Below are 13,750 nucleotides of genomic sequence, written 5' to 3'. Positions count from 1 at the left end.
AAAGCAAGAGAAGACTCTCCCCAACTTTGGGAAGGAAAACACAATTTGTGATCCACGAATATGTTCCCAGTCTAGGCTCACAGCCCAAGGTACTAAATCCAAATGCACTGGCCATAAGGTGATCCCATTTGGCCTGGGAAGGTGAAATGGCTCCCTGATCTCAACCCAGAATGCCTTCATTTTCTCCTAATAGGTGTCTTATCCAGGTATGCACCCAGCCCCAACCTTGTTTGGCTTATGAGATCTGACAAGATCGCAGCTTGAGGGAGGAGGTCTGTAACACTCTCTGACAGTGGTTGACTTGGTTTTTAATAGAAATGGGCAGCAATGTGCAGACCTTGTGCATTTGAACACACGAGATTGGCCAGTTTTCATCACAAAAGCTTCCGAGTCTCTCTGTGGCAGCTGGACTAGAGACCTATGAGCTGATCTGGAAAACACGTCCTTTTTTTCTAATGGGAGCCACCACATTGCATTCCTTTAATTACACCATGTCATGTTGTGTTCCCCTGTGAAATGACACGGAGGAACACGTGGTGACCTGGGATAACTGTGATGAATTGCATCTGGAGCAGAGGCTTGCTCTGAAAGGCGTCTGATGTGGGGAAGTAGGTAGTTCTAGTGTGCCACATGTCTATGGTATCGTGAGCAATTTTTTCATAAGACCATGTTTATGCTGACAGAAGCTTTTTTTTTTTTTTTGGCCAGCACTTAGATTTATTGATGAAACATAGTAATACATTTACACTGAAAAAAATTATAATTATTAAGTAAATACAAGCAGCTACATTCAGAGGGATTAATTCTGATAATCAGATTAGATAAAGCTGACATCAGAAAGTTCATTTTAATAGTATTTGTTTCCTGAATTTGAAACTAAAAGACCCCAAGAGAAAGTAACAATTGTCTAATCAACTGTTAGTCAGGATTATTAACAATAAGTTTCTTTGAGGTTCTTCTAAGGCTAAACACGGATGGACACAGTGGCACATGCCTATAATCTCTATGACTCAAGAGGCTGAGGCAGAAGGCTAGGAAGATAAGGTAGCCTAGACAACTGCATGAAATCCTGCCTCAAAATTTTACAAAAAGAAAGACTAGGGATGTAGCTCAATGGTAGAGTGACCCTGGTTTCAAACCCTAGGAAAAAAATGCTAAATGCAAACATGTATGACTGACCTGTGCAGTATGACTTATACTAATAATGTGAGAATATTTTAAAATCAATGAAAGTCCTCAGCAGCTTAGTGACACCCTATCTCAAAATACAAAATAAAATGGCTGGGGATATGTCTCAGTAGTTAAGCACCTCAGGGTTCAATCCCTGATATAAAAAAATAAAATAAAATAAAGTAATCCAAGGAGTAAAGAAATCTTAAGTGCCAAGAATACAAATGGGGGAAAGACTCTGTAAGAAGTGGTACTGGGAAAAGAGGATATTCACATACAAAAGAATGAGTTTGGATTCTTTTCTTACAACCAACATGAAAGGTATTTAGAATGAATTAAGGATTTAAGAACAAAAACTGAAATTAAAATTTCTAGAAGAAAAGATGGGGAAAGCTGTCATTAATTTTGATAATGATTTCATGTATAGGAGACAATTTTAAAAATAGACAAATGACACTAAATTTAAAAAGTTACCATATATCAAAGCAAATAGTCAAAAGAGTTTAAAGGCAACCTACATAATGAGAGCAAATATTTGCAGACCACATATCTGATAAGCAGTTGAGTTCTGAAATACATAAGAAACTCATAAATCTCAATGACAAAAAAAACATCTCAAAACAAAACAAAAACAAATCCAAACAAAAATATGAAAGTATGGAAAACTCGAACTATCCATATGCAGAATAATAGATTTGAAAAATATGAAGCATGCACACAATGAAATATTATTCACACTTAAAAAAAAGGAAATCCTGTAATATGTAACAATAAGATTGAACCCTGAGGACATTATGCTAAGTGAAATAAATCAGTTACAGACAAATACTGCAAAATTTTCTTTGCATGAGGTATGTGAGTTGTAGAATGGTGGTTATCAGCAAATGGGGGAAGGAGGAGATTGGGAGTTGCTATTCAGTAGGGTATAAAATTCTATAAAATTCTATTTGTATATGATGAGTAAGTTCTAGCCATCTGCTGTAGAACTTTATGCTTGTATTGTTTTCTCCAACTTGGTTAAGTAGTCAGATCTCAGGTTAAGCATTCTTATAACAGTGAATAAAATAAAAGAACATAAAATAGTAGATCAATGAATAAAACCAGGTGTTCAGTTCTGCAGCTGCAGGAGCCACATTCCAAGGGTTGCATGATAACCTTGGTTAAGTGGCTGTCCTAATAGCAGAGATAGAGAACATTTCCATTAAAATAGGCCTGTAGGAAACTAGAGGTAAAAAAAAAAAATGCCCACATGTTTCTGATTTCCACAGATATATTGAAATGTGAAGCAAATATCTGAGTAATTGAATAAATTTTGTTTCACTTTTTGTTGTGATCCTTTCAAATATAGGCAAAGTTTCTCTGGTTTTGTTTTTCTGAGATTGTACAATTATTTCTGCTTAATGTACTTGTAAATGGTGTTTTGCCCAATAAAATATTAAGAGTACAGTTCCACAGGAATCCAAAGGAGCACAATTAACAAATAAATCCATCCTTGGGATTTAGGCTTCCTGTATTTACAGCAGAATGGAAACCTATTCACCAAAAACACCTTTATGTGTTGCCCATAGAGTGGACAGGGTGATTTTTGGTTAAAAAAGACCCACTCATGATTTCCAAGTCAGATTACTCACAACTCCAACTTTGTCTTAACTACCAAAATATACTTTACAAAAATACAAGAACATCAGTCTATTTGCACAGAGAAACAGAAGATATATATATAATTTTTTATAAAATATCTCTCCATGCAATAAAATTAAAACTTCATAAATCATGTCTTGGAACAAACAAACAAAAATATAAAATCCATCTTACTTTTCAAATGTGCATATTCACTCCCAATAAAAGTTTTACAATTTGGTGCAGGAAGTATTTTTTCCATGTCACGGATCACAGTAGGAAAAAAAAAAAAAAAAAACAACAATCTTCCCCTCTCTCCTCATTCTGAAGTCAAGCCAATAGTACCTGCACTATTTGGTGGTAGACCTAGATGTCTAAACCCTTTGGTGTCTAGAAGACAGATAATTTAACATGGAAATGGAAATGGAAATGGGGGTTCTTTCTAGGTAGGCTGAATTTTTCCATTGCCACCTTGAACTTCAGCTTAAAATTTTAGTAGCACAGACTAAGAGAAGAAAAACTGAGATTTTATGCCCTGAACAGTAAGTATTCACCAGCATCTGTATGGATATATATATTTTTTTTTCTTGCCTGTATTTATAAGCAAGAAAAAATGCTGCTACTCTCCCCATATTCATTGTTATGCATAACAATAACAATGAATATGGGGAGAGTAGCAGCATTTTTTATTTTATTAATATATTAATATCATTTTATTATAAGTCATAGCTACCTTTTTAATAAACCAAAAAAAGCATGAAAAACACCAAGACTTATTGTACCTTTAACATTTCATAATTACAAGTTAGAAGCTGTTGGAATGAGGTGAGTAAGGGTGAAGCGTTGTACCATAGCTAGGAAAGCAAATCAATGCCAGCTTCTGAGATAGGGTACTTGACCAGAAAGGATATTGCAAGATACAAAAGAGTAGATATGAAATACTATTTCTATGACTTTTAAAAAAATCTTATTGCATTAGCAGCATAGAACACAGATCTGTAGAACTACAGAGGCACCATAATGTATTGTTGATTTCTTGAGATTATTTGAATAAGTATCAAATATGAATTTGATATGGATTCCTAGGATTTCTCTTAACCTTGGTATTTAGCACACATTTGAAAACTGGAATATTCTGTAATAGTGAACAGATAAAACTATATATTGCAGCCTATTTAGTCTCTCATTGTTAAACTAGTACCTATGGTCAAGTTATTTATTTTTTCTGTTTGAGCTCCAGCTGAATCATGGACATAAAATCATCTAAGCATCAGCACCTAAATCCCAGTTCTAGAACTCTGAAAGATTTCCAAAATTGACTGACTATGATACCTCTTCTCTGTCATCTCTTGTTCTTTTAGGAAACTTTGGGACTCTGTTAGGGATCTCCCTTTCAGAATTTTGCTTCTACTTGCAGAGTGTGCCATAAAACCTAGATCTCACCTGTGTTAACACAGTTCCGTCTCTCCCACCTCATTCCACTTCTCTGAGATCATTTTGCTTTCCATCAGGATAAAATCTCTTCTTTGGACCTAATTTTTATATGATAATATATCCCTAAGTGTGGACGTTACTTTAATTATCTAACAACAATCAGACCAATGTGCAGATGAAGAAACTGAGACCTAGAAAAACTTAATGATTTTTGAAGGTTCTCAAACCCATGATGGGTAGATCCAAAATTAAATAGGATCTTTTCATTATGTCCAAAATTTCTTATACTTCTTATTTTTAACCATGTCTTCACTTTTACCCTGGATATATTCTCAATGTTTCTTATGTCACTAGAGTTCTCTAATATGTTAAAAATTCTCAAAGCATACCCTCTCTGGAAAGTCTTGTGTTTTTGGTTCATGCATATGCTTTTTCAAATTGACATAGTGAGAAAAACTGGTTAGATCCTCTGTACCCTCTTTCTATAGTAGTGATGGTTGTCAGGTAGAATGTGAGCAAGAAAATTAGCCTGGATAAAGCACTGCCTGCTAGGTACCCTCCCATTCTACCAAGTTTATTCATTGATTTATAGTGCTAAGAGTAGTAGGATTACTTACCTAATTATTTCACAAATATCCCAATTTGCATATAGACTGCTTGTTAATCTGCCTATGTCTTAGTAAGAACATTAGTCATTAGACCATGATCAATCATATTACTACTGCTAGAGAGGCCTTTAAATATCGTTTATTATTTTGTTATTCATATGTGTTAGGGCTAAAATATACCTAGATGAACATTATTTCAGACAACTTTAGTTTATGTAGGTGAATACTAGATCCTGAGTAACTCCCTTGATTTTCTTTCCAGTCTGTTGTGCAGAGCCCTCTGTTTTCCATGGTAAGGTGACTATCCCAAGCAAATAGCCTGGAAATACTGATCAAGTGGATGCCTGGTCGGGGGAGACATATGCCTTCAATCTTCCATTTTCTCTAATAGTGAAATACTAATTTTGGCCCTCCAATACACATTCTTACAATGCATATCCAATATATTACAAAGTGGTCAGCTAGTCAGGTCTGAGATTTCTTTAGATTGTATTATAGTCATTTTACTACGTGATTGTCTCTCCTACTGCACTATAACTTACTTGTGGATGGAGAACAGATTTTATGTATCTTTTTAACTCACAGGCCATTGAGAATGATTCTGGTATCTTGGCTTTCTCTCCCCTGCAGAATTTCTACCACAGTCTCTAATGTGATTCCAATAAACCAATATGTATAAATATTAGCCCTCTGTATGAGATCATCAGTTAGAGAGGGGAAAATCATATCACACTAACACAATGCATGAGGTCAAACAGAGTAAAGTAGATATGATGGAGTAAATTTTTTAAAAAATGTTATTTAAAAAAAACTTTCATATAGAATTACAGACTATGTACTGAAAGCCTTATGTTATAGTTTAGATATGAAGTGTCCCCCCAAAGTGCATGTTTTAGTCAAAGCAAGAATGTTCATGTGTAGATAGGGTATGACTAGAGGAATGTGGTCACTGGAGATTCTGTCTTTCAGGTTTATATCTTCTTCTTAGCACCTTGCTGTAGCTGTCTCTGCTTTATGACTGTCATGAATTGAGGTGCTGTCTTTCATCTCTCCTTTCTGCCATGGTGTTCTGCTTCACCTCAAGTCCACAAATGGGGAGTCAGCCAACAATGGGATAAACCTCTGAAACCAGGAATAAAAATAAATGTTTCCTCCTCCAAGTTGCTCTTGGTGGTTCTTTTGGGTACAGTAATGCAACGCTAATTAAAACACTTTACCACTATGAAATGCCCAGAATCTCAATGAATCATACAAAAGATCCTTTTTGAAATACATAAATGATATAAGGAGACAATTGAAATTATTTCAGTCAATTTTTTTTAAAGTCTATAGAGCTGAAAAATTTGAGTGTTAACAAATAAGAGAGGCTATAATATATTCTGATTCTTGATAACTGGAGATTTGGAGATAAGAATTCAAATATGGGTTGAGAAAAAAAAGTAGGCATTAAGTCAATGGAACAGGAAATATGAACCTGAGATACCTACTATCCAAAATAATTCCAGAAATTCCAAAGAGTTATAATTATAGAGATAATGAAAGAAAGATGATTCACCTGTTAAGAAAATGTCAACAATAAAGCCTATTTATTTTCACTGTGCTTCCAGGGTGAATAAAAAATAAAAAATTAGACATACACACATATTAAACATATATATACAATAATAACAAGTGATTATATTAATTAAATTCTTGAGCAAAACTTTTATTTTAATATATCATTAATATATTATTATATTAATATATTAAAATATAAGGAAAAATGCAGACAATTTGTTATAATGAGTTTGCTCTCAGATAGTTCAGAAATTCACATTTATACAACCAAAATAGGAAATACAATTAAGAGTAAATTTAAGGGGTTGGGGTTGTGGTTCAGTGGCAGAGCGCTTGCCTTGCACATGTGAGGCACTGGGTTCAATCCTCAGCACCACATAATAAATATGAATAAATAAACAAAACAAAGGTATTATATCCATGTATAACTAAAAAATGTATTTTTTTTTAAGAGTAAATTGAAGTATTCAATGGTTGGAAGTAGCTTTGACTATCAGAAAATACAATTTTTTGAAGACCGACTTTCTCAATTTAGGCCAATGACAATTAGTATATATGCTGTTACATTAATTATTAATTAGTAGATTAAAAACAGAATAAACAAAGTAATAAACAGGACTGAAAGTCAGTCAAAATAAACCTTCTATTTAGATCTCTTATCACTTCATAAATTATAATTCTTAGCAATATATTTTTTTGAAAATATAGACATGAAAGTTTCCACAAATATGAAAAAGGAACAAAAGATTATAAAAAGTGTTCCAACTTTAAAAATAAGGAAATTAAGACAGTTTAAATATAATCTTTTTACTAAAATAATGGTGTCAAAAACAAATAGGGGACTGGGGTTGTGGCTCAGAGTTAGAGCGCTCATCTAGCATGCATGAGGCACTGGGTTCAATTTAACACCACATAAAGTAAAATAAAGACATTGTGCCCACCTATAACTAAATATATATATATATATATATATATATATATATATATATATCACAAATAGGTACAGAAGAAGAGAGAAGTAGAAAGATGAAGCATAAATTAGAAGTAATTATAAAAAAATAAAGCACATCAAATGACCTTAGGAGATACAGAGAATAGAATGAAAGACTCTAATGTCTGAACATAGTTGCAGAAGATGAGACATGGGAAGGAAGGTGCCAAAGCTGTATTCAAACTGATCATGATAGAAGATTTTAATGAGTTGCTGGAATATATGATTCCCTAATAAAGAGAGCATATCTTATATACAACTATCATAATTAAACTTAGAACCCAAACACAGAGTTGAACAAAATTAGCTACATATAGATCAATTATATATACTAAAAATCATACTGATTTAGACAGAAGTAATAAAATTCAAAGTCACTATAAGTGTGTGTGAAAAAGATTGGGAGGGCTAAGGTTGTGGCTGAGTGGCAGAGTGCTTGCCTCATACATGTGAGGCACTGGGCTTGATTCTCAGCACCACATAAAAATAAACAAATAAACAAAATAAAGATAATGTGTCCATGTATAACAAAAAAAAAATTATAAAGATTGGGAATATTTGAGCAATGTAGAAATCTATATACAGCTCAGTTACCTTGCAAGAATAAAGTATGAGTATCATTTTGAAGAGAAAGAAAAATGGATTGTATTTGTTAAAAATAGATTTACATTTAAAAATTTGTAAAGTATGTACTTTAGGAATAAAAGAAATTGGAAATTTCTTTTAAATAAAAGAAATAATGGAAATTGTGAGAAGCAAGACTGAATAGTAATCAATGGAAATGATTAAATACATGAATAAATCAAAGAAAACGAAATGTTACAAAAAATAGGTAACATTAAAGATTAAAAGTAAATGCATTGTTGTATTTTTATGCTAAGAAAAGAGAAAAATAGAATATGAATCTCTGAATAGATTTTTAAACCTGCATTTAACAATACTTAACTACCTACCTCAGATTCAGGTAGAAAAGAATTTCCTAATAAGATATATAAATATATACTAGAATCTTACTATCAATCCAGAGAATACTTATATATATCATGTTCTATTTTTTTTTAAGTACTAGGGATTGAACCACTGAGCCATATCTCTAACCCATTTTATACTTTATTTAGAGACAGGGTCTTCCTAACTTGCTTAGAACCTTGCTAAATTGCTGAGGTTGGCCTTGAAATTGTGATCCTCCTGTCTGAGGTTCCTAAGTCACTGGGATTACTGAGTGTGTCACTGATTCTGGCTAAGATTATGTGTTGATTTAGAAAATAGGTACTATTATTACTACTTCTAGTCAATTTTTATTTGTGATATTATTCAGCTCAAGAAAGAGAGTAAGAGAAGAAAAACAGGAAGGATAAAGAAAAAAAGAGGATATAAAATAATTATTATCAAAGAATGTGATTATCAGCAGAAAAAAATTTAAAAAGTATAAAAATTAGTAAAAGTAATAAGAAAAGTAAAAACTGTGTGGATATAATATTATTAAGGAGTCCAACTTATTTTTAAAAAATGCATGATTAATGTACTATAAGTTAAAAAATGACATGCCTAAACATTATAAATAAATTTATGAAATGCTATTAAAAGATATTATAAAAAGAAGCCAAATCCTAACTTGTAATTCGTATTCTGCTATTCCATTGGAACATCCTGGATATTGGTTAGTGGTATTTGGGGTTGACTTGATGATTTGGTTTTATTTCAATATTTGCAAAACAGAATTTGGAAATGATAGTTAATTTGTAATGAAGGTAACTCTCACATGTTCTTCATATCACAATCCCAAAAAATAATGTGTACATGCTATCAAAGACAAGCATCCTGTATATGCCATCAATAAATACATAGTTTTGTCCTTGAAAAATATACACAAAGAGGAAATTTCAATGGTAAATAAAGTAATAAAATCAAAGAAAAACACATATAATCAGACAAAACAGAATAAAACGTAGAAAATGTGCACTATTTAAAAATGGCCTACCTATCTGTAAGCAACAGAAAACTTAATGAAGAGGAGTAATCACTGAAAAGTCTGTATTTCTTGTCTAACAAAACATGAAGCAGTAGCCATTCCAAGATCGGTGCATGTACTCAGTAACCTCAAAAAGGAAACTTTTTCCTTCTAGTTCCCTACTCTGCCATCCTTAGTGAGGATTGCTTTTCCTACTGGATATTGTTACCATTTTCTGAAGATATGGCAATAGGAAAGGCAATGAGAAAAAAACTTGCACGTCCCTAGACGTTACTTTTATTCAAGTTTGTTAAAAGATATTCTGCATGGAGTAGTCCATCCCTCGGTCTTAGTCATTAAAGAGAAGATTTTCGATATCTCACTTTTTAATACCTATAGGAGATAATGAAACTGAAGATGAAAAAGCCTTTGAAATTTCTTTTGGGTTATCCATAGAAAGTATTTTCATCAATAAATAACAAACATCCATTAAAAATACACACACAAAAAAGTTGTTCCATAATTAAAACACAAATATGGAAAAAATTCCTTTCAGCTCTGACATTAAAAAAAAAACATGGAAATTATCACTTGTTTCCCTGTAATAATGAAAAAAGTGGGTAAACTGAAAACCAGCAACTTTTCTTGGAGTCTTTAGAGAACTGAGGTTTCAGGTAAACTGCCAACCTAAAACCTGGAGAGACAAACTCAAAATATACATATCAAGAGCAAAAGCCACTGCAGCCACAAACTGGTTAAACTCATACCATAAACTGGTTAGACTCACCGTAAACTGCACATCAATATAAGTATCAGTACACTTAAATATTAATTTTGACGAAGTGATGGAGGGTGAGTGCAGACTTGCTTGAGGATAGGGAATTCATGAAATGCTGTCTTTGAGGTGCTTCCACTCTGATTTAGATAGTTTTCTCCACTAACCTCACCAGGTTCTCACGAGGAAGAGCCAAGGAAGAGCCCTTCAGTGCTCTCTCAGAGAGAATAGAATAAACTTTGTGAAATTTGTTCAGAATGCCTTTCATAACTTCTCCAAAATCTATTCCCTGTAGCCTTCCTATATCACTTAATGGAGGATAACCAAAGTTATGAATAAATGATGAATGTCACATGATGATGCATGGGTCCATTAAGATGCTGACACTTAGTCATCAGATTACAGAGCCCTTCCACATTCCCACATCTGACAACATGCCCAAAGGCACCCAGAATACCAACAGATGATTACAGCTGAAGAAAACACAAGATAAAGACATTATCTGATAAAGTAAAGTGTGGCCCTAAGACAAGATAGAAAAAAAAAAAACAAAATACCACAGGTAACTGACTGAAATTTCTGGTACCTACAATTGCAGTTAACTTTAAACAAAACCTAATTATAAATATATTAGCAAAAAATAACAAATAAAGGCTTATTTAATTAAGGTTATATTATTCAATACATCACTTCTGGATTTTCACAGGAAAATATCAAACTATGCTAAAAGGAAATGTAAAATACTATCTGAAGAGAAGAAGCAAGTATCAGAAAATAATTCAGATACGACACAGATTTTAGAATTATTAGAGGATTCTTTAAAACTATGTTAAAACTAAAGGCCAAATGTTCTGTCTGATAAATGGGTGCTGATCCATAAAGGGGAGTGGGGAGGCATGGGAAAAATAGAGGAACTTTGATTGGACAAAGAGGAGGGAGGGGTGGGAAAGATGGTGGAATGCAATGGACATCATTACCCTAGATACTTGTATGACTGCACATATGATGAGGTGCTACATTGTGTACAACCATGGAAATATAAAGTGGTGCTGTAATTGTGTACAATGAATCAGAATGCATTCTGCTGTCATATATACCTAATTATAATTAAATAAAAAATACTATTTTATGGCTGTAATAGAAAAAACACTCAACATATGAGAATGTGTAAAACAAGGGCAGAGGGATTCAAAACTCTAAGAATCAAAGGAACGCACTAGAGATCAAAACTAATATAACAGAGTAAAGCATGCCACTGATGAACTCATAAGTGAACTGGATCTGGCTGAGTAAGGAAGTCAGTGAAGTTGAAAATAGGTCAATATGTCTTTCTAAACTGAAAAACAGATGGAAAGAAAAGATAAAGAAGGAAAACAACAAAAGAAAATATCCAAGAACTGTGGGACAAATTTAGAACATATAAAATATGCATAATTGGGATACTAGGAGGGAAAGAAGAAAAGAACAGGAAAAAATATTATAGTAATTATGCTCAAAACACAAAACTCAAATCTACTTTTTAAACTTGATATATCTGTGTTTGATTTCAGGACATCATTAATTTTGGAAAATTTTCATCATTTTCTGAATGATAAACATCAAAAGAGGTATACCACATTCAAACTGAAGAAAAATATAAGAAATATTGAAAGAAGACCAATGATAAGAAACAAATCTTTTGTCTGGAGGAACAACAGTTAGAATTATAGAGGACTCGTCAAGTATCCTGAAAACAAGAAGAAGTAGAATGAAGTATTTAAAGGGTTGAAAGCAAAATCTTATTACCTAGAATTCTGCACCCAATGAAATTATTCTTCAAAACTGAGGTAGAAATAAAGACATTTTTCTGAAAAATTGTACCCAAGGGAATTCATCACTCATGTTATAGTAGTACAAGAAATATTTGAAATTCATCAGAGAAAGGAAAATTAAAAGTGTTAGAACCTCCATAAAAAAGGAAAAGTATAAGGGAAGAATTTAATGAAAATAATTTTTTTTAAGTTTTTCTTATGCTTCCCTGAATAGTTTATATTTGATTAAAATAATAATAGGCACAACATAGTCTATGATTATAGCATATGAATACATAAAATAAATGACAATAATCTATAAAGAATGCAAGAAATGAACTGGGAATACTCTGTTGAAAATGTCTCTAAAAAGAAAATAATAGCATAACAAATATCTATATGTTAAATGGAAAATTCAGTGTTTGATTCTGTGTGTCTCATTTTATTTAACATAATGTCTTCTAGTTCCACCCATTTCACTGCAAATAATAAGCTATTATTCCTTTTCATGGCTAAAATAGTTTTTATTGTGTATATATATAGCACATTTTCTTTATCCATTCATCTGATTTTGGACATCTAGATTGATTCCATATCTAGGCTATTGTGCAATAAACATGGGTATGCAGATATCCCTTTGATACACTGATACCATTCCCTTTGAATATATACCTAGAAAAGGAATAACTGAATCCTTTGATAGATTATAGTTTTAATTTCTGGGGGAAATTTCATCCTGTTCTCTTTAGTGGTTATATCAATAACCTATTTTGTATTTTTAAATAATTAGAAGAGAGATGCACAAAGGCCCCAAAGACAAAGTAATAATAAGCAGACAAAAAGGTTAATTATCCTGATTTTATCAGTGCATATTGTATACATATATTGAAATATCAGATGGTACCTCCTAAACTGAAAACTGCAAAAACTATTTAAGTAGTAGGAACGTCAACATTACTATGATTTGATAATTACATATATACATATATTGAATCATCAAATGGTATCCTATACATATGTACAACTAAATAATAATTAATAATAAAACAAGGCATGAAATTTAAATGGAGCTAAGGTCATTGTTATATCAAAAAATTTTATAACTTATATTAAGTAGACTCTTCCTTAAAGAAACAAACTACCAAAACTTAAACAAGGGGAAATAGATAATTTGAAAAGTCTATATCTACTATAAAAATTGAATAAATAATAATATTGCAACAAAATATACATGAATCATTTAGCTAAACAGTGTGAAAACATTTCGTTACAAAATCCTGAATACAAAACACTAAATGTTATAGCTTATCATAGCCTTTCTCATTCCTATCAAAGACTGGATGTAAGTAAGCATTCCTTCAATAGGTGATGAATAAGCAAATTATGAAACTTTCACAAAATAGAAAGTTATCCAACAATAAAAACTGCCAACTTTGAAGCCATGAAAAGACATGGTTAAATCTGAAATGCATATTGTTAACTAAAAGAAGACATCCTGATAAGATTACAAACTGCATGATTCCAAGATCAGTAGTTGACAGGAGAATGTGGGAAGGTGGATAGGGTTGAATAGGTGAAGTACAGGTCATGTTTTAGGGCAGGAAAACTGTTTTGTATGATATTGTAATTGTGGCTACATGACACTACGCATTTGTCAAACTCCACAGTACTTTGCAGCACAGAGAGTGAACCTTAATGCATGCAAATTTTAAAAATATCATTTAGGCAGTTGGGTGCTCTCAGGATGGAATGCATAATGTGACAACACAATCCAACTGTATTAAAAATATATGAAACAACTTCATTGAAGGAGGTTAGATTGCAGATCTAAACATTTTGGAAATCAGTGGATTT

This window comes from Urocitellus parryii, chromosome 13 (assembly GCF_045843805.1).
Source record: "Urocitellus parryii isolate mUroPar1 chromosome 13, mUroPar1.hap1, whole genome shotgun sequence".
Taxonomy (NCBI): Eukaryota; Metazoa; Chordata; class Mammalia; order Rodentia; family Sciuridae; genus Urocitellus; species Urocitellus parryii.
The sequence above is the reverse complement of the archived record's forward strand: the minus strand, read 5'-3'. Positions refer to the sequence as shown.